Here is a 24,581-nt window from a genome sequence, read left to right on the forward strand (position 1 = left end):
AACTCAGAAATCTGCCTGCCTCTGCCTCAGGAGTGCTGGTATTAAAGGCTTGTGCCACTACTGCCTGGCCAGGGTTTTGGGTTTTTTGGTTCGTTTGTTTTGTTTTGTTGAATAAGTTTTCACAAGTTAAAAGTATGGTTAGCTTTAGTTTTCAAAAAATCAAAATTCAGAAAAATTACAAATGCTATGAATTTCAAATCTGTCTTCATTAAACAGTAGTTCCAAGATGTCTGAGTAAACATGGCTGAAGCAACTTTTGACTCTGATAACCAAAGTCATTGTCATGTATACATCTACTGAATTTTAGATGCCAGCACATGCTCAAACAAACACTAATCCAAACTGTTTCCATGTAAGACTCCCATAAGCCTTAGGCAGCTAATTGTCATGAAATGACTGTAGATGAATTGCTTTTGCAAATCTGTTACTAGAGGGAGCATACACTAATTTAATCATTTCCCTCCTCAAAATCTTGCTTTAACTCCTCCACTAACAACAGCCTAGGTGTTGAAGACTTCTAAACTAAGAAGAACGTTAGAATATCTAAGTCCCTTAACATCCAGTAGCCTCTGCCTTCATTATTAAAGGAAAGCTCAACTTTGAGACTAATCAGCACAAAAATGCCACAAAAGCACTACCACACCCTGAAATACCCTAAAGAAGTTAACTTGTGATGAACCACCATGGATGTCTGAGCCCTGCACTTTGAGGGAACCTGCAACACAGAAGCCTGGGCAGCCTGTGGGCACAGCACACCAGGGAAACTGACTGAGAGACTCAAGCTGCTAAGCTTGCTGTGGGTGGGAAAGCACAGTGGCTGGCAGAATACAGCTTCCAGCAGGGCTTCCATAGCATGCAGCTCATGGGTGAACAACCAAATTCCCTTTAAGTTTCCTAGGTGGGACTGAAGTTCTCTATCTTTGTTGGGTCCTTTTTGTGGTTTAGGTATCAGAGTAATTGTGGCTTCATAGAATGAGTTGGGTAGAGTACCTTCCGTTTCTATTTTGTGGAATAGTTTGTGAAGAACTGGAATTAGGTCTTCTTTGAAGGTCTGATAGAACTCTGCACTAAACCCGTCTGGTCCTGGGCTCTTTTTGGCTGGGAGACTATTAATGACTGCTTCTATTTCTTTAGGGGATATAGGACTGTTGAGATCATTAACCTGATCTTGATTTAGCTTTGGTACCTGGTATCTGTCTAGAAACTTGTCCATTGCATCCAGGTTTTCCAGTTTTGTTGAGTATAGCCTTTTGTAGAAGGATCTGATGGTGTTTTGGATTTCTTCAGGATCTGTTGTTATGTCTCTCTTTTCATTTCTGATTTTGTTAATTAGGATGTTTTCCCTGTGCCCTCTAGTGAGTTTGGCTAAGGGTTTATCTATCTTGTTGATTTTCTCAAAGAACCAGCTCCTTGATTGGTTGATTCTTTGAACAGTTCTTCTTGTTTCCACTTGGTTGATTTCACCCCTGAGTTTGATTATTTCCTGCCTTCTACTCCTCTTGGGTGAATTTGCTTCCTTTTCTTCTAGAGGTTTTAGGTGTGTTGTCAAGCTGCTAACGTGTGCTCTCTCTAGTTTCTTTTTGGAGGCACTCAGAGCTATGAGTTTTCCTCATAGGAATGCTTTCATTGTGTCCCATAAGTTTGGGTATGTTGTGGCTTCATTTTCATTAAACTCCAAAAAGTCCTTAATTTCTTTCTTTATTCCTTCCTTGACCAAGTTATCATTGAGAAGAGTGTTGTTCAGTTTCCACGTGAATATTGGCTTTCTATTATTTATTTTGTTATTGAAGATCAGCCTTAGACCATGGTGATCTGATAGGATGCATGGGACAATTTCAATATTTTTGTATATGTTGAGGTTTGTTTTGTGACCAATTATGTGGTCAATTTTAGAGAAGGTACCATGAGGTGCTGAGAAGAAGTTATATCCTTTTGTTTTAGGATAAAATGTTCTGTAGATATCTGTTAAGTCCATTTGTTTCATCACTTCTGTTAGTTTCAGTGTGTCCCTGTTTAGTTTCTGTTTCCATGATCTGTCCATTGGTGAAAGTGGTGTGTTGAAGTCTCCCACTATTATTGTGTGAGGTGCAATGTGTGCTTTGAGCTTTACTAAAGTTTCTTTAATGAATGTGGCTGCCCTTGTATTTGGAGCATAGATATTCAGAATTGAGAGTTCCTCTTGGAGGATTTTACCTTTGATGAGTATGAAGTGCCCCTCCTTGTCTTTTTTGATGACTTTGGGTTGGAAGTCAATCTTATCAGATATTAGGATGGCTACTCCAGCTTGTTTCTTCATACCATTTGCTTGGAAAATTGTTTTCCAGCCTTTCATTCTGAGGTAGTGTCTATCTTTTTCTCTGAGATGAGTTTCCTGTAAGCAGCAAAATGTTGGGTCTTGTTTGTGTAGCCAGTTTGTTAGTCTATGTCTTTTTATTGGGGAGTTGAGACCATTGATATTAAGAGATATTAAGGAAAAGTAATTGTTGATTCCTGTTATTTTTGTTATTAAAGTTGGCATTCTGTTCTTGTGGCTGTCTTCTTTTAGTTTTGTTGAGGGATTATCTTCTTGTTTTTTCTAGGGCGTGGTTCCTGTCCTTGTATTGGTTTTTTTCTGTTATTATCCTTTGAAGGGCTGGATTCGTGGAGAGATAATGGGTGAATTTAATTTTGTCGTGGAATACTTTGGTTTCTCCATCTATGATAATTGAGAGTTTGGCTGGGTATAGTAGCCTGGGCTGGAATTTGTGTTCTCTTAGTGTCTATATAACATCTGTCCAGGCTCTTCTGGCTTTCATAGTCTCTGGTGAAGTAAAATATACCTGCACAACTGGGGAAATGTGGTGTTTTTTAGAACTCCAGTATAATGTGTAGCTGACAGTTGAGCTCTTCTGGGAGGGACAGCTGAATTGACATATACTTACCAGGCCTTTTTTTCTTCCTTTCCTAAGTGTGAAACAGTCCAACAGAAACCGGAACATGGCACAGACCACGACATGATCTCCCTCAAAGAGAAGTGCTGGAGGAGGAGCACTGTGTGTGCACAGGAAATACACCACTGTTGCCTCTCATCCCTAATAACCATGGCTGTTATGGGCTGTATGCTCCTCCTTTATTTTGGTTTCTTTGGTATGAACAGGCCTTAATTTCATCTAGCCTCTGGCCCAGGAAGAGTGCATATTTAAAGGGACTCAGAGAAATGCTGAGACACATCAAGAGCTGCTGGGCATCCAGGAAGAATCTGAGTGCAAATTTATCTTTTTCTGTTGGGTCATCATCAATAATTACATGGAGATCAGTCAACAAAATTGTAAAACCTTGGATCCAAGTCTACAAAATGTGTTCTGCTTTGACTTGGGAGGCCATATCCTTCAGACCCACACTCCAAAAGGAGAGTGTTGCTTAAATTTCTCCTGCAAAGATTGTTATCTCCAGGAACTGCTTTTCTACTAAGTTGCCAAGGACAGCCACAGGCTGTAAGTAAGTCTGTGCTACAAAATGAGCAGACTAAGAATTTTGCTTTGCACAATTTTTGTATTTTGATTTTGGTTTAAATTTTGATTAGTTTAGTTACTTGGTTTTTTTGTTTTCATTTGAAGTTTTGTTATTTATTGGTTGTTTATTTGTTCTTGTAATTAATTTGATATTTTGGTAAGGCTAAACAGAGTACACACTGACTGTCAGCTTTCAGTTACAATTGAGTACATTGTATTTATTCTTAGGACTAACACAATGATCTCCAACTCTTTACTCTTAAGATCCTTGTTATTTCAGTTATGATCATGAAATCCCACAGATATCAGACCCAGATGGATCTCTGTATTCTTCATGGGACTTGGGCTCCATAGTTTCTTCACAGCCAGACTGAACTACAAAGTCCATCATACATTCAGTGTGGAGAGTGTGTCCAACTCTCTGGATAGGAACTTAATGTTGGAAAACTTACCCATGCTGCATCCTTGTTGTCAAATATTTATCTACTGTGAAAATCCTGTGGATGATGGTGTTGAACGCATTAATGGCAAATACATCAGTATTTCTATAATAGCTCTCATTAAATCAAAGCATAGTCTAAGGGAATAAAAAGCTGTCAGAAAACACAGCAGTGTATGCTTCAGCTTTCCTTCAAATATACAATCACTGGAAACTGCAAGTAGAGATAATAAATTCCAAAATCTGTTTGGGGACAGGTTTCTCTACGGGTCCTTCAACATTCATTTTATTACTTTATGATTCACCTGTGTCTGCCAAAAGACATCATTCAAAAACGATGAAGATTGTAATTAGGTATCATCCTATAAAGTCCTAACAAATGCCTTTTTATTTGATATTTTCTTTACATACATTTCAAATGTTAAACCCTTTCCTTGTTTCCCCTCTGAAGATCCCCTTTTTCCTACCCCCAACCCTGATCCCCAACCTACCCACTCCTTCTTCCTGGCCCTGACAGTCCCCTCTAATGTGGCAAAGAACCATCCCAGGACCAAGGATCTCCTCCCGTTGATGACCAAGCAGGCCTTCCTCACCTACATATTTAGCTAGATCCATGAGTTTCACCATGTGTTTTCTTTGGCTGGTGGTTTAGTCCCAGGGATCTTTGGAGGTACTGGTTAGTTCATATTGTTGTTCCTTCTATGGGGCTGCAAACCCTTCAGCTCCATATGTCCTTTCTCTAGTTCCTTCACTGGGGACCCTGTGCTCTGACCAATAGATGGCTGTGAGCATCTACTTCTGTATTGGTCAGGCACTGGCAGAGCCTCTCAGTAGACAGCTATATCAGGCTTCTGTCAGCAATTTCTTGTTGGCCTATGTAGTAGTGTCTGGTTTTTATGGTTGTTTATGCAATGGATCCCCAGGTGAAACAGTCTCTGGATGGTCATTCTTTCAGTCTCTGCTTCACATTCTATTCCTGTCACTCCTTCCATGGGTATTTTGTTCCCCATTCTAAGAAGGATCAAAGTATCCTCACTTTGGTCTTCATTTTTCTTGATTTTTATATGCTTTGTGATTTATATCTTGGGTATTCCGAGGTTCTGGGCTAATATCCCCTTAGCAAGTACATATCATATGTGTTCTTTGTGGTTGGATTACCTTACTCAGGATGATATCCTACAGATCCATCCATTTGTGTAAGAACTTCATGAATTCATTCTTTTTAATAGCTGAGTAGCTCTTCATTGTTTAAATGTATTATAATTTCTGTATCCATTCCTCTGTTAACTGACATCTTGGTTCTTTCCAGCTACTGGCTATCATAATTAAGGCTGCTATAAACATAATGGAGGTTGTGCAGATTCAAGGCAATTTATATACTACATAGCCTATAAATCAATGTTGTTACTTGACTTGCAAGGGACACAGCAAGTCAGACTCATCTTTCATTTGGGGACAATAAGACTTAAGAGTAACTTTCAGGATTTGTCAAGGGTAAGATAAGCTCAAGTAGAGGACGAAAAGGGGAAGGTAGCTGTTATCAGTCTGCAATTAGAGGACCCCCTAGAAAGGTTGTTATTAGTTAAGTGCTATATGCCTCTACAAATCCTAGTATAAGGGGTCAGATTAACCCTGCATTGAAAACATTAACAAACCAGGAATGTGCTATGCTGAGCACTCACAGAGAGTTATGAGGAGCTGACTAAGGCTCCTTTTACAGCAAGTAAAAATAGACAAAGAGATCAAATATCCTAATACCACAAGATGATAAAACTGACAACTGTAGATTGCACTCAGTATCAGGGAGTTTAGTTTCTTGTGCATCTACAGATTGTCATGCAACATCTGCATCAGGAACAATACATAAGGAGATGGCTGCTCAGTGGCATGACAAACAACCAAGAAGAGCCATAACCTCTACCCCTCTGATCTGGATGCTGAGACTTAAAAGTCTTAGTTTGTCACCACCTGTCCCAGGACTGCTAGCATCATTTTTGCATATGTTTACCCTAGCACTTGTCTACCTTTGGTATAAACACAGTGGACAGTCCCACAGCCCACAGAGGAGGCTCCACTACCAGGCACTCACTCTATCACGACCAGGATCTTAGAATCCCAGGATCCCAGAATCCCAGGAGTTAGTCACACAAGAATCTTAGAGTCTCACAGGGAACTTTTCTCCCAGGAACTGCGACACACCCAAATCTCAGGATCACAGGATCCCGGAATTTTACACCTGTATCCTTATAGCTTTAATGATCAAGGACAAGGATGCAGCTGGGACTGAGGGTGTGAAGAAAATACAGGACATGTTCAATGCTGAGATCCTGTTGTCTAGACATTCTTAAGCTCTGCAGATGTGGACTCACAGATGCATCTTTGCACTCAAATGACATATACTGATTTTCAAATTAGAATTACCTTTAATCTTGCTGTTTCCCTAGAGAAGTGATGTAGGATTTCTTCCTTGGGGAAACAATATTTTCATGCTTTCTTAAGCACTTCACTTTTACTTTGAAATCTTTTGAAATGACTTCCTGAAGATTCACAAACTGTGATTCCCTAGGCTCATGTTGAATCTCCTTCAAAGTCTTGTCAGCAGACTGATCTAAGAGTAGGGACCAGATGTCATAATTTTTTGGATATTTGACCATAAGCTAAGAATCCCCAAGATATAATTTGCGAAAGACATGAAATTTAAGAAGAAGGAAGAATAAAGTGTGGATACTTCATTCCTTCTTAGAAGGAGAAATGGCATACCCATGGAAGGAGACAACGTTCAGAGCACAGAATGAAGATATGACCATCCAGAGAATGCCCTACCTGGGGATCAATCCCATAAAAAACCACCAAACCCAGACACTATGGGGCTGCCAACAGGACTCTGATATAGCTGTCTCCTGAGACACTCTGCCAGTGCCTGACAAATACAGAAGTGGATGCTCACAGCTATCCATGGAAGGGATCACAAGGTCCCCAGTGAAGGAGCTAGGATAAGTGCCCAAGGAGCTGAAAGGATTTGCAACCCCATAAGAGTAACAACAATATGAACTAACCTGTACCCCCAGAGCTCCCTGTATAAACCACCAATCAAAGAAAACACATGGTGGAACTCGTGGCTCGAGCAGAGGATGGTCTCGTTGGTCATCAATGGGAGGAGAGGTCCTTGGTCCTGTGAAGGTTCTATGCCCCATTACAGATGAATGACAGGGCCAGGAAAATGGAATGGGTGGGTTGTGGAACAGGAAGATGGGAAGAGAGGAAGGGATTATCAGAGAGGAAATTAGGAAAGGGGATAACATTTGAAATGTAAATAAAGAAAATATCTAATAAAAAAAGTTCTCTCTCCCTATGTTGGGCATTTCTTCTAAGGTCTCTCCCTTTGAGTCCTGGGAGTCTCTCACCTCCAAGATCTCTGGTGCATTCTGAGTGGTCCCCCCAACCTCCTGAAGTGGTTCCTGAGGTGGCCTGTTTATATTCTTGAATGACTGAGAAGCACCTAAAGAAATGCTCAAAATCCTTTTTGATCAGAGAAATGCAAATCAAAACAACCCTGAGAGTCCACCTTATACCAATCAGAATGGCTAACATCAAAACCTCAGGTGACAACACATGTTTAAGAGGATTTGGAGAAAGAGAAATGATCCTCTATTGATGGTGGGATTGCAAACTGGTTTAGTTAGCCAGTCTGGAATTCAATGTAGAGGTTCCTCAGAAAATTGGAAATAGATCTATCTGAAGACCCATCTGTACCACTCTTGGGAATATACCCAAAAGCTTCACCTCCATAACACGGGTGCAATTGTTCCACTATGTTCACTCATAAAGGCCTTATTTGTGATAGTCAGAAGCTGGAAGCTACATAGATGTCCCATGACAGAAGAATGGATACAGAAAATGTGGTTGATTTACACAAGGAAATACTATTCAGCTATGAAGAATGAGCACATCTTGAGTTTTGCAGTCAAATGGATGGAACTAGAAAATACCATCGTGAGTGAAGTAATTCAGACCCAAAAGGACATGCATGGTATGTACTCACAAATAAGTGGATATTATATTAGCCAAAAAAAAAAAGAACAGACTACCAGAAATACATTCCAAGAACTCAAAAAGGTCAACAAACTGAAGTGCCCAAGTAAGGATGCCTTAGTCCCACCTGGGAGAGAGAAGAAAGCAATCACCAGTGGGAGAAGGAGGGAAGGACCTGGGAGGGAAAGTGACAGGGACAGTGGGGAGTTGGGGAGAGAAGGAAACCTGATCTGGTATTAGGTGAGGTAAAAGAACTGAAGTCCTAAGGGCCAGCAGAAAGAATGTGAACAGGCCTCTGGAGTTCTTAAAGGGAATGTAGAGAGCTGGGTTCCAAAGGACATAGAGTTGGATTGCATTTCCATTTGGTTTTCTGTCATCCCAAAGCAGTTTTGCCCTCTATCTGATGAAGTTTTCCTAATAGTAAGGACAGATAAGCACGTGCGTGGGAGGGAACACTTTCTGCTTTTGGAGGTTCATGTTCCATTTTGGTGTCAGAGTTTTCAGAAGTGCCTTTCTGGAATTTGTCTGTGTTCTGGATTTGGCCTGCCTTTTAGTGATACTGGCAAGGCTTTTGTGGACTCTAGTCTGGGGCTGTCTGGCTACCTGGGACCTTTCAAGTATGGTGGTACTTGGAGGTGGGGGATGGTAGATGGAAGCTGGCTTGGCTCACCATTTCTTGATGGTGGCTATGCATTCTCCATAGCCATCTCTCAAAAGAGTTGATTCAACTCAAGGGAAAAGTGACCATGGTCAAACAAGAGAACAGAAAACTGTAGGGGGAACAGGTTGTGCTGCAAGCATCCTGCAAGGAGGTGAAAAGGCTCTGTGAGGAGGCCCGAGAGAAGATCAGTGGCCACTAGACCAAGAATCAGGTAGGCTAAGATACCTTGGGCAGGTTGCCTACATAAGTCACACACACACACACACACACACACACACACACACACACACACACACACACAGGAAACAGACAAACCTGTAACCATCTACTCAGTCATCCAGCCTCCCACTTACATCCCATCCAATTATTCATTTCTGTCATCATTCACAAGAATATCTCTGGGGTTAGCCATTTGGGAGAAACTAGGTGATTGACAATCAAATCCACCTGCTCTGCTAGAAGCTGCAATCATTTGAGAGAGACAGGCCAATCACATATCACACATATACTTGCCATTATGGTAGCATGGGTTCTAAGTTGGGAGACACTTAGGGAGCAGCAGGAAGTGTGAAGTTAGGGACCTGTGGCTCTTTTGCCTTTCAGTGGTCATGTGAGAATAACGGCTTGAAGCATCTTGCAATGAGGAGAGCCCTGTGTAAATGCCAAAAGAGTTTTACTTATTGTCATCTTTATCCATCTTGGTCTCTTCACCTTGACCAGATCTTGGTCACTTTGACTTACTCCTGAACAGTAGCCTGTCAGCTCTGTTTTCTGTGGGTGGCATTGTTAATTACAGTCTGGAGCTGACTGGATAAATATGGTTGTTTTGAAGACTTCTGCCAGGCTTGACACAGTGGGTGGTAATTTTAGACTTCAAACGAAAAAATTCTCCAGACACCTAAGCCTATTCTGCTCAAGCAGTCCATGCTGCCCTAAGTATCATTAGTGTCCATAGGAAAGACAGCAGAATCAGGGATATGACTTGAAACACCTGGTGTTCTTAGTTTATATTTAATTATTCATCCAGTGTGTCTTCCTCATTGTTTTCTGCACACTTATGATTTCTATGGTGTGTACCTTGTATACATGACTGTGCAGACATGTGCATACGTGGGTATGTTGGAAACTCAGAAAATATCATCTGATATCCTCCTCTTATGCCTTATTCTCTTGAGCCAAGTTCTCACTGAACCTGACATTTCCTGTTTTGGCTTAGCTATCTGAGCAGAGATCATTAAATCTCCTGTCTCTCACAGATGTAGCCTACAATCTGGTTCAGTCTGATATAATTGTCCCAAGGTTTAAGTACTCAGAAGGTAGAAAAAGTTGATGGTTTTCTATTCCTTTTGATATTATCATTTTTATCGTTTTGGAATCTATGTGTCTTTTAATAATTAACAAAAAACAGTCAATGCTGCTATTTAAAATTAAAATGCAGAGCTCTTTCCTCTCATTGCACAGGGAACCCTTCAGAGAATTTCTGCTTTATCTCATTCGCCTCACAACATGAAATCCCCAAGTATATCTCTTTCCTGAAATTTCTGTCGATTATATCATGTGCGTGGCTGTGGCTTAGGAGTGCTTCATTCAGAAAAGCAATGCAAGTGGTGTCACTAGCCTCCAACTGACTGATCTGGGTGCAGTTTTACATTAAGTGCACTGTAATCTGTGGGTGTGTTACTGGAAAATGACTATGGACCATTTTCTATCTCTGGTGCTATGACCACTTTCTTTCTCTGGTTCCTTCTGTGGAGGAACTAGGTTAGGTTCAGTGAGCAGACTAAGATGGGTCAAGTTGGAATCACTGGGATTTTTTTTTAGGTCCTCTTCCTTGGAGACTTGGTCTTGTATGGTCAAGCTCAGCTGTGCAGATATTGTCACTTAATTGTAGGTCAATTTGTGTCAGTATGGAACATGTTCAGGGAAGTGGAAATAAGTTCGGGTCACGGCAACAGAGCCAGTTGGAGTGTAAGATCAAGTAGGACCCGGCACCTCCTCCTAAAGGCAAGAAGAAGATTCTCCCTGACCCCTGGGTTCAGAAGGTGTGTGTGTGTGTGTGTGTGTGTGTGTGTGTGTGTGTGTGTATGTGTGTGCGTGCGTGTGTGTATGTGGGCGTGTGTGTGTGCATGTGTGTGTATGTGTGTGTGTGCGTGTGTGTGTGTGTGTGTGTGCATGTGTATTTGTGTGCATGTGTGTTTATGTGTGTGTGTTTATATGTGTGTGTATGTGTAAAACACTTCATTGAAAACATAATTTTCTATTGAACAGGATGACAACAGACTGCAGGACCCTTTGAAGCAGGAAGATCTCATCACTGAGATCTGATTTAAAATTCTTCCAAAAAACTGTTTGCAATAGAACAGTTTCCATAAAGGAACAAGAAACCATTTTGCAGTCTTGAATATTTTTGTGTGAAATGTTTAAACATAATAAGATGTATATAATTTTTTGATTTTTATACAAACTATCCTTTGAACACAAGTAAAATCAATGGGATACACATTGGTTTGATGTCTTTAATGTTTCCAAGAAGCTGGAATTTTAGATTGGTTTTATTTCTTGATACTACAACTTACTGAATACTAGACTCCCCTCCCCCAAAAGACAGTGTTCTGTTGCTGTCCATGCCTCTGTCTCCACAACTGCTGCCCCATTCTGCCTGCTCTGACTGTTTTAGAAGGAAGACAGAAAGAAAAGACCTTAGGAGAAATCACATATCTCCTGAGTGTGGTCTAGCAGAAAGGAACCTCCTCTTCTCTAACAATGGATTAGGAGAATGGAATCTCTCTATGTCTTTTCCATGTATATTGTAAACTTAACAAAAGATGCTTTTATAATAGTGTTGTTGAAAGTTGTAAAGGCTGGGCAGTGGTGGTGCATGCCTTTAATCCCAGCACTTGGGAGGAAGGGGCAGGCAGATTTCTGAGTTCGAGGCCAGCCTGGTTTTCAGAGTGAGTTCCAGGACAGACAGGGCTACACAGAGAAACCCTGTCTCAAAAAAATAAATGTAAAGACTATGGGGTTGAGAAAACATCAGTATTCAATAAAGGCAAGTATTAAGAAAAATGAAAATGTGTAAAACAATCTTTAGGAGAGAATCAGAGAGGGAAGAGGTCAGGGTCAGCTCAGAGGTTACCAGGAGGGAAATAACAGTTTTGAAAAAAGGGTTTGTTACCTAAGAACATTCCCAGTACAGCCCTGGGTAGTATTCCAGAAAATGAAATAAAGACTAAAATCCATGGGTTTTGTGACAGTTCTTCAATTGATGTGAAATATCTACCAAGGAAAAGTCAGTGATTACAGACTAGTTTGTGCACCTCAGCACACAATCAGCTCTTGGTGATCAGTAGAAAGTATAATAAAGGAGACATCAAAAGTGCTGTCTTTTCCAACTTTTTCTCTCCTTCCCTTGTCCAGCATTTTTACATCTAGAGTGCCCTCTCTATCATAACACTTCATCATCTCTCCATTCTGTAAAGAAGAACCACAAGAGAGTAGCACAAGAGAGGGGAATCCTGCCACTACCTCCCCCACACGAGTGTTTGGGGAGGACTCCAACCCTACAGGAAGACATGGAAGCCAACCACTAATCCTGATTGAGTCTTCCCAGAATAGACTTAGATCTTCACTGTTTTGTGTATTCTCTGATTCTTTTATTCCATAAAATGTTATGACTATACATCATATTGGTTAGTTTCTTTCAGACAGGGTCTTACTATGTAACACAGGTTGGCACCAACTCAAGACCTATGTCTCTCAGCTTTCTAAGTGTGGAGACTGCAAGTATATGCCACACTGGTTGAAATTTTCAATCACAGATATTCTTACTAAAATAAAAATACATAACAGGTGTTTTGTAAACTGATATATAAAGATAATGTGCAATTCCTTTATCTTCATATTGAGAATTAAATATTAAGCCAGGGCCAGGAAGCAGGACTGGGTGGGTTGGAAAACAGGGCAGGAGGAGGGTATAGGGAGCTTTGGGGCTAGCATTTAAAATGCAAATGAAGAAAATATCTAATAAAATGCCTTAAAATTATTTCTTATACTATTTCATTGGAGTATTTTTATACAACACTTACCATAGATTAAGCTTTAACCAGCAAAGCCAAAGTCCCCTTCTGCAGCCTGAGTGTCACACATTGCTTGGATAACATTGGGCAACATGGCTTGGATTTTACAGTGAAAAAACAATGAACAAGAAAATACCAAAGAAACATACCCACAAGCTCAGACATATTTTCCAAGTATGCTGCATTTAACGTAAGCCAAAATGTAGCAACAAATTAGATGTTGTGACAATATGCCACTGCCATTTGTGGAAATAGTTAGAGCATTTGGCACTGACTATTAGAAGCTGACAAGAAAATAATGCAACAAAGTGGATAATGCATTCATCATGGTATTCATATTGCCATAGGTCAGAATCACCTTCCAAACACAAATTCTTCCCAAATATTGAATGATAGCACATGTACTGGAAGGGCAAAAATGCTTGTATTATTGAAGAGTAAGTTATTTTCTTTGGGAAATAACATGTTTCAATCAAATAAGGGCGTTCCTAAAATACACATCCTTTATTTTTTAGTATCAAATTAATATTTAATTGCAATAGTACAACAAATACTTAATGGTTTAAACAACTAAATAAAAGAAATATTTTGCTATTTAGATATACGTGTACGGATACTATATATGTGATTGTTTATATCAAATTATTTTCAATGTTTTCATAGCTGTACCCTTTATACATCCAGATTCTAGATGTTTTGTTTCATATATATTAAAATACACATCCTTAACCTGGCAAAGCAAAACATTGAAAATTCAATGGGTCTACAGGAAATCAAAGCTCACTCACCAAAACCAGAGAACAACCCATTCTCAAAAGCACAATACTATTTCTGAAAGCCCAAACACCAAAAGCTCCATCTACTTTAAAAAATAAGAGAATAGCTCTACCTGTTTTTATTTGTCCATGATAATTTGGGAATGTCAGAAAGGAGAGAACAAATAAGTTTGGACAGGTGTATAAGGGGAATAAACTCCATATTGTGTCCCATGGCAACCCGTTCTATAAAGCCCCTGCCTGAACCCCACAGGCCCAAGACAGCCTGACTCCCCTCTCATGGTGCAAAGCATTCTTCTATCTGGCGCAGTGGTTTTAAACCTTCCTAAGGCTATAACTGTTTAATATAGTTCTTCGTGTTGTACTGGCTTCCCAAACATAAAATTCTTTTCATTGCTACTTGATAACTGTAATATTTGTACTGCTTTACATCATAACACAAATATCTGATATGCAGGATTTTCTGATATGCAACCTCTGTGAAATGGTCCTTTGATTGAAAAATGGAGTCACAAACCACAGGTTGAGAAAAACACATCTACAGGATCCTGAACCTGGCCTGACAATGCTGGGAGAGACTAACAGTCTCTCTATTCTTAGGAAAACAGTCTAAGGGGCTCAAATCCAACAGTCATAAAGCTAGATGCTTTGTAAGAGACAGAAAATCTGAAGCCAGAGCTACAGACTCTCCAGTGCTTGAATGAGCAAATGAAGAGATGAAAATTTCATGACCGTTGTGGTCTGAGCCAATGGGTAGTTACCATTAGGAGTCTGCCTCCTGGGTGAGTACAGAAATGGTCTTAATCAAATCCATGCTAACCATAATTAGTATATGTAAGTCAAAGCATTTATAAATAAAATACAGGTCAGTGGCTCATAATGAACAGCATCCAATGTTGACTTCTGTCCTCCACACACATGCATGGGTACCAACAAAAATAATACACATGTAGATATATAGCAAATAAAAATAAAACCCATAGGGCAAATACAGTCAAATGGTTTATGCATTGAACAACAACAACAACACAAAGAAACCAAACAGAGACAAGCAAGTGACAAAGTTACATCCCCCTTCTCCTTCTGCACGGTTACAGTCACACATGGTCTACTTAATGTTTTGTTGTTAGGTGTAAAGCTAGTGCCTCAGGTTTATTTCCCACTAATTTGGTCTACCTCTCACTTATACCTCTCTATTTTGAAACTCCTCTATTCTAGTGTAGACTTATAAGGAATAGGTCCTGAAAACCTGATGAAATCTTCTACAGAGAGAAATCAAAAGCCTATAGCTTATTCCCTGTACAAGAACCCTAGAACAAGGTAGGTAGGTTACTCTGTAGGGGCAGAGGGGCTGGTGGAGATCAAAAACAGGGACATGTATGCTAGGCAAGCACTGTACCACTGAGCAACATTCCTAGCAGCATGATGATGGGTTAGAGAACTAACTCCCCAGGTCACTATGGGATAGGCATCATGTTTTGGTTATGGCCTACACTGGTGTAGGATAAAAATCAGGAAATGGACAAAATCCAGCTTTTCTCATTGAACAACTAGATATGCTTCAGTTCTCACCCTGGGAATTTACCAAAATAACCTTCCCCATTACCACATTTTGGTCTCAGTATTATTTGACAGACAGTAAGCTGCAGGAACCTGACAACCTGGTCCTCCCCTCCCTCACAGCTTGTAGGTCATCAGCACAGAGACCAGGATCACATGCCTACTCTCCATGTATATGCCCTGTTTGACCATTGTGTATTGGATCTCATTGATGATAATCATTCTGGAAATCTTAATGCCAAGAATTTTCTCCAGCTATGGAGAGGTAGGTGTTATAGGAGAATGTACCTCCCAGAAGATAACCCAGTCCTACTTCTTGCCCTGTCTGGCAAGAACAAAGTAAGCCCTGCTCTGGTACTCAAAACAGATTGTTGTAGAATTGTTGGAGGATGAAAGAGCAGCTACCAGGGTATGGAAACAGTACTACGTTTGGCTGAGAGTCCAAATGAAACAGTACCTCATAGCTGTTATTGTAAATGGTATGGGAGTCTTTTACAATATGGGTACCCATGACTGCCTACAGTTTGACACCTTCCTTTGAAACTTGTACTTCTCTTTTTTATTTAGCTCACCTAAATGGATGATAGCTCTGTACCCTTCTTGGATACCTGGTACTACCACATGCCTTCAACACAGAAGGCTAGTTCCAACCTGAGTGCCTCAGAAACCATAACCCTGCAAATTTTGAGTCTTAACCTCCTTCATGCTATTATCAGCCATGGTCAGTACAATGTCTGTGACCCAGAGAAGTACTGTTTGGGATCAGGAGAAAGATGGTTCAGATGATGGTACCCCCGATATAGCTTGAAAAAGAGCAGAAAGAAGACAACTGGACAGGTTTGCAGTCTCGAGACTGAGTCAAAATATCACCTAGGTATTTTGTTTACAAAGGTGCCTGCCACCAAGACTAGCAAAATGAGTTTGAATTTTGGGACCAAAAAGGCAGAAAGATCCAATTCCCACAACTGTGTATTGACCTCTACTTGAATTATATGCACCAAAGACACTAATGTGTGTGAACTCCTTTGTGCATGTGTGCATGCGTGTGTGTGTGTGTGTGTGTGTGTGTGTGTGTGTGTGTGTGTGTGTGTTTGTGTGTGTGTGTGTGTGCAGAAAAGGAGGCAGAGTTAAAAATGTCAGCGATGGAGTGCATAAGAAGTGCATAAGATCCTCTTCCAGGAACTGTCCCACATAATACCAAATACATGCATCTCTTACTGATCTCTCAGGGATGACCACCACCATGGCTTCTCTGTGAATAGACACATGGCAGGACTCACTCAATCTTGGATGTGCAGATGGAGTATGCACAATAAATCAATATCCCTCCACCACTCTCTCACTCCCTCTTTTCCCTCCCTCCCTCCTTTATGAACACTCTATTATTACTTACAATTATTCTGAACTAATCAATTGCTCACAAGCAGAGTCATGAGACACTTAAAGTGTCTAATCCCATGTTCTAAGGTTTTACCTTCAATTGTGATAGAACTTAAGAGTTATGTGTCATATTTTGAAAACCATGAGTTGGTACTTGAGAAGCCATGGTACAGGGCTCATGTTCCTGATCAGTCTAGAGCCAAAGGACTACAGGTGGAACCAGCACAGACTGGAAGGCTACCCTGGCAGCAATATGGAACTGACTCCGCAATCAATTTGTATTCCATAGTCAGAACTTCACATTCAAAAAGTTTGCCCTGTGTCAATTTTCTTAGTTGATACCCAGATTAAAAAAAAAAAACATTCTGTGAGCAACAGTGCTGTCAATTACAGGAATTTACTGAGGTCCTAGCACACAAGGCCAAAGACTCTCACCATCCAAGCAGAAAGTGGAACTGTACAACCTCTAGCTTGTATTGTGGCCTTTTTGCTTTATAACACTTCCCTTTCTAAGTGTCCATTAATTCTGGACTATTAACTGGTATACTGCCAACAGCTAATGCCAACAGGTATAGAACCATTTGAAAATAAAATCCATATTAGGCAATGAAATATAGTCAAGCCTCTCTCCACTTAAGGTATTTTGTAAATACTCCCACAGTTTTAAACTGAGCTAGAATTCTAACTACCTATTTGCTACCCACTCCCACCCACGATTAAGGACTGCTTTGCTAAATATCTTCCTACCTGGTCATTCCCAACAGCAAAACGCTTTGATTCTCCTTACTTATTTACTTTAGTGATGCTAGGGCAAGCCTTGCACTGGCATATGCTCTGTCCCAGATCTACATCCCAGCCCCCATTTTTTCTTCTCCTGTCTCTGGATCCAGAGTCTCAATATGTAGCTTATCCCCAATCTGGGCCCTCCTTCTTCACCTAGTTGTTGTGAATACAGGTGTGCAGCACCACACACAATTCCCCAAATACTTTTTGGGCTAAAATTTAAATTATGCCTACATTCACTAACACTGGACTATATTCCAAAGCTAGCAACAAAGAAAACCAAGAAACTTACTATGCTAGCAATATCTCCTTTAGGCTCAAGACTTAGCCAGAATAACTCTAAATAAAGCTAATATGTATCCAAATGTATCTAATTAACTTAATTTCACTCCCTCACAGAGAGAATGGCAGGAAGTCCCAGAAAATCCCTTTTCTCCACAGGAATCTCCAAGGAATCTTTTGTTTTTCTCTCTGAATAGGAGAAATCAGGCCATCAAAGTTTAGGCTTTATCAGGAGAGAGGGAGAGAGGGAGGTAGAGGAAGAAAGGGAGAGAGAGAGAGAGAGAGAGAGAGAGAGAGAGAGAGAGAGAGAGAGAGAGAGAGAGAGAGAGACAGAGAGAGACAGAGAGAGACAGAGAGAGACAGAGAGAGACAGAGAGAGACAGAGAGAGACAGAGAGAGAAGGGAGAAGTGAAGAAGGGAGAAGGGAGGAAGCAGGAGGGAGGAGGAAGGAGAGAGATGAGAGAAGAAGAGAGAAGGGAGAAGGGATAAGAGAGGAGAGAGGAGAGAGGAGAGAGAAGAGAGAAGAGAAAGCATATTATGCCTTGGTTGAGTGGTGAAACAAAAAACATCTATGAGTATTTTAACCTATATGTCTTTGACACTGCAGACCTATTGCATAGGAAGTCTTTCCATCCAGAAAATAAGCATCAGAGAGATAGTCAGCTGTCCTTTCAAAATAGGACAAGAGAAATATACTCTTCTGCATTTTGGCCAGAATAAACCTGATAATATGCAAGGCTTCTCTCTCTTTTAGGGGTGATGATCAGAATGGTCTCAAGCAACTCCAGAATTTCCACACCAAAGCAGAAGGCTTATGAACTCCAGGACCAAAAAGTCCAGCCAAGCAGCTATTGATGCTAAAACTAAAGGCAGATTCATCAGTGCAGCCAAATCCCCACTGAATCTAATGGAAGAGAAAGCAGGAAAGAGCCTCAAACTCATGGGAATGGGGATAAATATCATAAACGGAACTCCAATAGCTCAGTTTCTAACATCAAAATTTATAAATGGGCCACAAGAAACTGAAAAGATTCTATAAGACAAAGGGCATAGCCAATAGGACAAATTGGCAAGCTACATATGTAGAAATAATGTTTACCAACTCCCCATCCAATGCACGGCTAATATACAAAATATATAAAGAATTCAAGTAGCTATCCACCATAAGAGCTAAGAACACCATCTAAAAATGGGGTATAGAACTACACAAAAATTTCACAATGAATCTTGAATGCCTGAGAGCACTGAAGAAGTGTGCAACGTCCTTAGTCTTCAGGGAATAAAACCAAAATGGCCCTGAGGTTGGTGTCCAGCAGTATACTTTCTAGTGAAGAATGCTAAGATCAAAAACTCATGTTTAAACACATGGTCAGAATTTGAAGAAAGAGGAACATTCTTCCATTTCTGGTGGGACTGCAAACTGCTATGACAACTATAGAAATCAATATGGAGGTTCCTCAGAAATTCCCACATAGATCTACTTGAAGGCCATGTACCAACCTTACTGTTGAATCTTCTGCTACTTTCAGTTTTCACTTGATGGCTTATTACTCAGATTTTCTTATTTATTGAGCTATGACTTTGCTCTTGGTAAGCATTTGGTCTCTGATTCTCAATCAGTTCTCTGTTCTTAACACAATTTTTAAGGTACCTCTAGCAACTGGGGCTTATTTATACCTTCAAATCCCTCTAAATTTGGGGACTTCTTATACTTGAGGAAGCTGAGTGACAAAATCAAAGTATGTTGAGCCCTTTGGTGTCTAGTGCACACGAATCTATGGGAGTCTAGGTATGATAATCCTCTAGAACATTCTTTAGGAAAGCAGCAGGAAAGCAGCAGTATGCTCTCAGGTCCCTGTGTGACCTCACTTACCTTTGCCAGCTTTGTGAGCTTCTCTACTGCTGGTCTGAGAACAATTAGGAACTCATGGAATAGATGTCTCATATCTCATTTCCTTTGTCATTGTTAGTATACTAGTGGGAGTAGGTTTGATGGAAATATACTCTCAAACATTAATCAAAGCAGTGCTTGGTCACAAAACAGGCCTCAACAGATACAAGAACATTGAAATAATCTGATGCATCTTTTCAAATCACCAGGGTCTAACATCAAAAAGATCAGAAAGCCCACATACACATGGAAGCTGAACAATGCACTACTCAATGATAACTTGGTCAATGAAGAAATAAAGACAGAAATTAAAGACCTTTTAGAGTGTCGTGTAAATGAAGGCACAACACACCCAAACTTATGAGACCCAATGAAAGCAGTGCTAAGAGGAAAACTCATAGCACTGAGTGTCTCCAGAAAACAAGTGGAGAGATCATACACTAGCACTTGACAGCACATCGGAAAGGTCTAGAACAAAAAAGGCAAATATACCCAAGAGGAGAAGATTGCAGGAAATAATCAATCTGAGGGCTGAAATCAACCAAAGAAACAAAAAGAAGTAGACAAAGAATCAACCAAACAAGGAGCTAGTTCTTGAGAAAATCAACAGGATATATAAACCCTTAGCCAGACTAACCAGAGGGCACAGAAACAGTATCCAAATTAACAAAATCAGAAGTGAAAAGGGAGACATCACAACAGAAACCAAGGAAATAAAACAAACAAACAAACAAACAAACAAACATCAGATCTTACTACAAAAGCCTATACTTAACACACCTGGAAAGCCTGGATGAAATGGACAATTTTGTAGACAGACTAGGGACCAAGATTAAATCAGGATCAGATAACCATCTAAGCAGTCCTACAACCCCTAAGTAAATAGAACCATTCGTTAAAATCTCCCAGCCAACAAAACTCAGGACCAGATGGGTTTAGTGAACAATTCTCTAAGAACTTCAAAGAAGACGTAATTACCAATAACCTACAAACTATTCCATAAAATAGAAACAGAGGAACACTACCCAATTCTTTCTATGAAGCCACACTTATGCAGATATAAAAACCACACAAAGACCCAACCAAGAAAGAAAACTTAAGAACAATTTCTCTTATGACTATCGATGCAAAATTATGCAATACAATTCTTGCAAACGAAATCCAAGAACAAATCATTCAGAATATTCATCATTACCAAGTAGACTTCATCCTGGGATTCAGGGATGGTTCAATAAACAGAAATGCATCAGCATAATCTACTATATAAACAACCTCATAGGAAATCACTACATGATCATTTCATCAGATGCTGAAAAAGCAGTTGACAAAATTCAATATGCGTTTATGATAAAAGTCTTAGGAAGAACAGGAAGCCAGTCCCATACCTAAACACAGAAAAGGAATATATAAAAAATCAGAAGCCAATGTCAAACTAAATGAAGAGCAGTTGGAAGCAATCCCACTAAATTCAGGGACTACCCAAGGCTGCCCTCTCAGTCACTACCGTTCAATATAGTACTTGAAGTCCTAGTCAGAGCAATTAGATGACAAAAGGAGGAAAAAGAGATACAAATTGGAAAGGAAGAATTCAGAATACCAATACTTGCAGATGAAAGGATCATATATTTAAGTATCCCCAAAAATTTCACCAGAGATTTCATTTCATTTGGTTTGGTATTTTTTTTCCTTATTTATTTAAACTCCAGATTTTATTCCTCTCTTGATTCACCCTCATACCACATCTAGTACTTCCTCCCAACCCCTCCATGCCCAGGAGGATGTCCCCACCCCCACCCCCACCGCACCATTCTAAAGTCAAAGGGACCTCCATTCTTTTGAAGGTTAGGTGTATTTTCTCTGACTAAATCCAGACCCAGCAGTCCTCTGCTCTAAATGTTTTGGGGTCCACATAACAGCTGCTTTATGCTGCCTGGTTGGTGTTGCAGGATCTGAGAGATCTCAATAGTCCAGGTTCATTGATTCTGCTGGTCCTGCTACAGGGTTGCCCTCCACCTCAGCATCATTCAGCTTTCCTGTAATTCAACCACAGGTGTTAGCATCTTCCCATAATTCAATCACAGGGCCAGCACCCAATCAGTGATTTAGAAGCTCTGACCACCAGAGAATTTCTAAACCTGATATACAACTTCAGCAAATTGGCTGGATAGAAAACTAACTCAAAGAAATCAGTATCCTTCCTTTATTCAAAAATTATAAACAGGCTGAGAAAAAATTAGGGAAATGACACCATTCTCAATAGTCAAAAACAATAGAAAATACCTTGGGGTGACTAACTAAGCAAGTGAAAGATCTGTATGACAAGAACTTCAAGTCTCTGAAGAAAGAACTTGACAAAGACCTCACATGGTGGGAAGATAACCTATTCTCTTGGATTGACAGGTTTAATACAGTAAAAATGGTCATCGTGCATCTACAGATTCAGTGAAATCTCCATCAAAATTCCAAATCAATTTTTCTTAGGCTTAGAAAAGCAATTTGCAAATTCATTTGGAATATCAGAAAGCCTTCTTAGAAGGGTGAAAATAATAGTCACAGGATGAAATGTGGAGACAAGGTGTGGAGCAGAGACTGGAGCAAAAGCCATCCTGAGCCTTCCCCACCTGGAGATCTATCCCACATACAGACACCAAACCTAGACACTATGGAAGATACCAATAAGTGCTTTCTGACAGGAGCCTGCTATAGTTGTCTCCTCAGAGGCTACACCTGAGCGTGACAAACACCGAGGCACATTTTTGCAGCCTCTCTTTGGAATGAGCATAGAGTCCCCAGTGGAAGAGTTGGAGAAAGGACTGAATGAACTATAGGGGTTTGCATTCATAGGAAGAACAACAATATCAACCAACCATATCCCCTAAAACTCCCAGGGACTAAACAAACAATCACACATGGAGTGACCCATGGCTCTAGGCACATGTGTGCCAAAAGAAATGAAAGCCTTGTTGAACATTAATGGGAGGAGAGGCCCTTGGTCATTAAAAGGCTCAATGCCCCAGTGTAGGGGAATGTCAGGGTAGTAAGAGAACACTGTGTGGGTGTGTCGGGGAGCACCCTCACAGAAGCAGGTAGAAGGGTCATGAGATAAGTGGGTTCTAGGCAGGAAACTGGAAAATGGCTAACATTTGAAGTGTAAGATTAAAGCATTTTAAAATAGAAAAAAAATGAATTGAAGACCCAGAAATTAAACTAGACTTATGGACACTTGATCATCGACAAAGTCATGAATACACAATGCAAAAAAGAAACATCTTCAATAAATGTTGCTGGTCTAACTGGGAGTAAGTATGTAGAAAAATGAAAGTAGATGCATATTTGTCACCTGGCACAATACTCAAGGCCAGGTGGATTAAAGATCTCAACATAAAACCAGATTCACTGAATCTAACTGAAGAGAAAGCAGGAAAGAGCCTCAAACTCATGGGAATGGGGATAAATGTCATAAACAGAAGTCCAATAGCTCAGACTCTAACATCAAAATTTATAAATGGGCCACAAGAAACTGAAAAGCTTCTATAAGACAAAGGGCATAGCCAATAGGACAAATTGGCAAACTACATATTGGGAAAAAATTTTTCACCAACGCCCCATCCAATGGCTAACATCCAAAATATATAAAGAACTCAAGTAGCTAACCATGATAAGAGCTAAGAACACAATCTAAAAATGGGGTAGAGAACTAAACACAACATTCACAACAACGAATCTAGAATGGCTGAGAAGCACTGAAGAAGTGTGCAAAGTCCTTTTTCTACAGGAAAATGAAAACCAAAATGACCCTGAGGTTGGTGTCCAGCAGTATACTTTCCAGTGAAGAATGCTAAGATCAGAAACTCATGTGAAAGCATATGTTGGTGAGAATTTGAAGAAAGAGGAACATTCTTCCATTTCTGGTGGGACTGCAAAGTGCTATGGCAACTCTGGAAATCAATATGGAGTTCCTCAGAAATTTTCAGATTGATCTACCTGAGAGACAAGGACCAACCTTAGTGGTGCATGGCCTGCTACTTCCAGGTTTCACTTGTTGGCTTATTACTCAGATTTTCTTATTGGGCTATGATTTCGCTCTTGTCTTTCTGATTCTCAATCAGTTCTCCGTTCTTACACATTTTTTTGACATACCTCTAGGCACTGGGACTTATTTATACCTTCAAATCCCTCTAAATTGGGGGACTTCTAATACTTGGAGAAGCTGAGTGACAAAAGCAAAGTATGTTGAGCCCTTTGGTGTCCAGTGCACACGAATCTATGGGAGTCTAGGTATGATAATCCTCTAGAACATTCTTTAGGAAAGCAGCAGGAAAGCAGCAGTATGCTCTCAGGTCCCTGTGTGACCTCACTTACCTTTGCCAGCTTTGTGGGCTTCTCTACTGCTGGTCTGAGAACAATAGGAAACTCCTGGAATAGATGTCTCATATCTCATTTTCTTTGTCATTGTTAGTATACTAGTGGGAGTAGGTTTGATGGAAATATACTCTCAAACATTAATCAAACCAGTGCTTCTTATGGACCATCAGGATGAAGTACCAAGTTCAAGGACAGTTCTGTGCGAACTGCTCAAAGCCAGCCAAGTGGAGCAAGAAGAAAGCCAAGCAGAAGTCATTCATTACCATCACCCTCAGCACCTTTCTCCAGGACAGGGTCACTCAGCTTTGGTAGAAGAAGGGATGACCTGAGATAGCTGCCCCATATTCCTTCAGAAAAGAAACGGCCAGCAATATTGGGGAAAGAATATGGGTGTCAGGGGGCAGTAAGCAGAATGTAAAGTGAATAAGTAAAAAGATATTAATACAAAAATATTTACTTATTTTAAAAAATTGGGCAAAATATAGTATTTAATAAGTCTAGTGTGTGTACACTGACAATCACTTTAACACACAGAGAGACTAGATGTTGTAAAGTAGGGTGCCTTTGTTTTTGACATAAACTATGAACATAGCAAAGATAAATAAAAAAGAAAGATGTGCATCCCAAAGATCCATTATTCTCCTCAAATCTAAGTGTTTGTGCTTTACCAGAATTCTGGAGACCTCCATTCAATCAGGTCTCAGGGCTCATCCAAAGTACAGTCCTGAGCCTGATATGGCCAAGTGTTCCTTTGTTGGTGGCTGACCTCTGCCTCAGGCTTCAAAGGCACTGGAGGGGCAGTCTTGGCCTTCAGGTGGCAGCCATTCCAGGTCCTCTACCATACC

At 40.3% G+C, this 24,581-nt stretch overlaps 1 protein-coding gene across 3 annotated transcripts in view; it reads right to left on the reverse strand.

The window, feature by feature from the left end:
* Gm26650 (predicted gene, 26650) overlaps positions 1-24,581 on the reverse strand; it is a 180,548-nt gene that overhangs the window by 61,512 nt on the left and 94,455 nt on the right. The window contains exon 3 of one of the 3 annotated variants that reach the window (XR_003950943.1): positions 21,384-21,404. The exons of the other annotated variants lie outside the window; for them this stretch is intronic. The gene's annotated coding sequence lies outside the window, so the exon portion shown is untranslated. Of the gene's footprint in view, positions 1-21,383; positions 21,405-24,581 lie in introns of those variants that run through there. 3 annotated transcript variants of the gene reach the window in all.

This window comes from Mus musculus, chromosome 14 (assembly GCF_000001635.26).
Source record: "Mus musculus strain C57BL/6J chromosome 14, GRCm38.p6 C57BL/6J".
Taxonomy (NCBI): domain Eukaryota; kingdom Metazoa; phylum Chordata; class Mammalia; order Rodentia; family Muridae; genus Mus; species Mus musculus.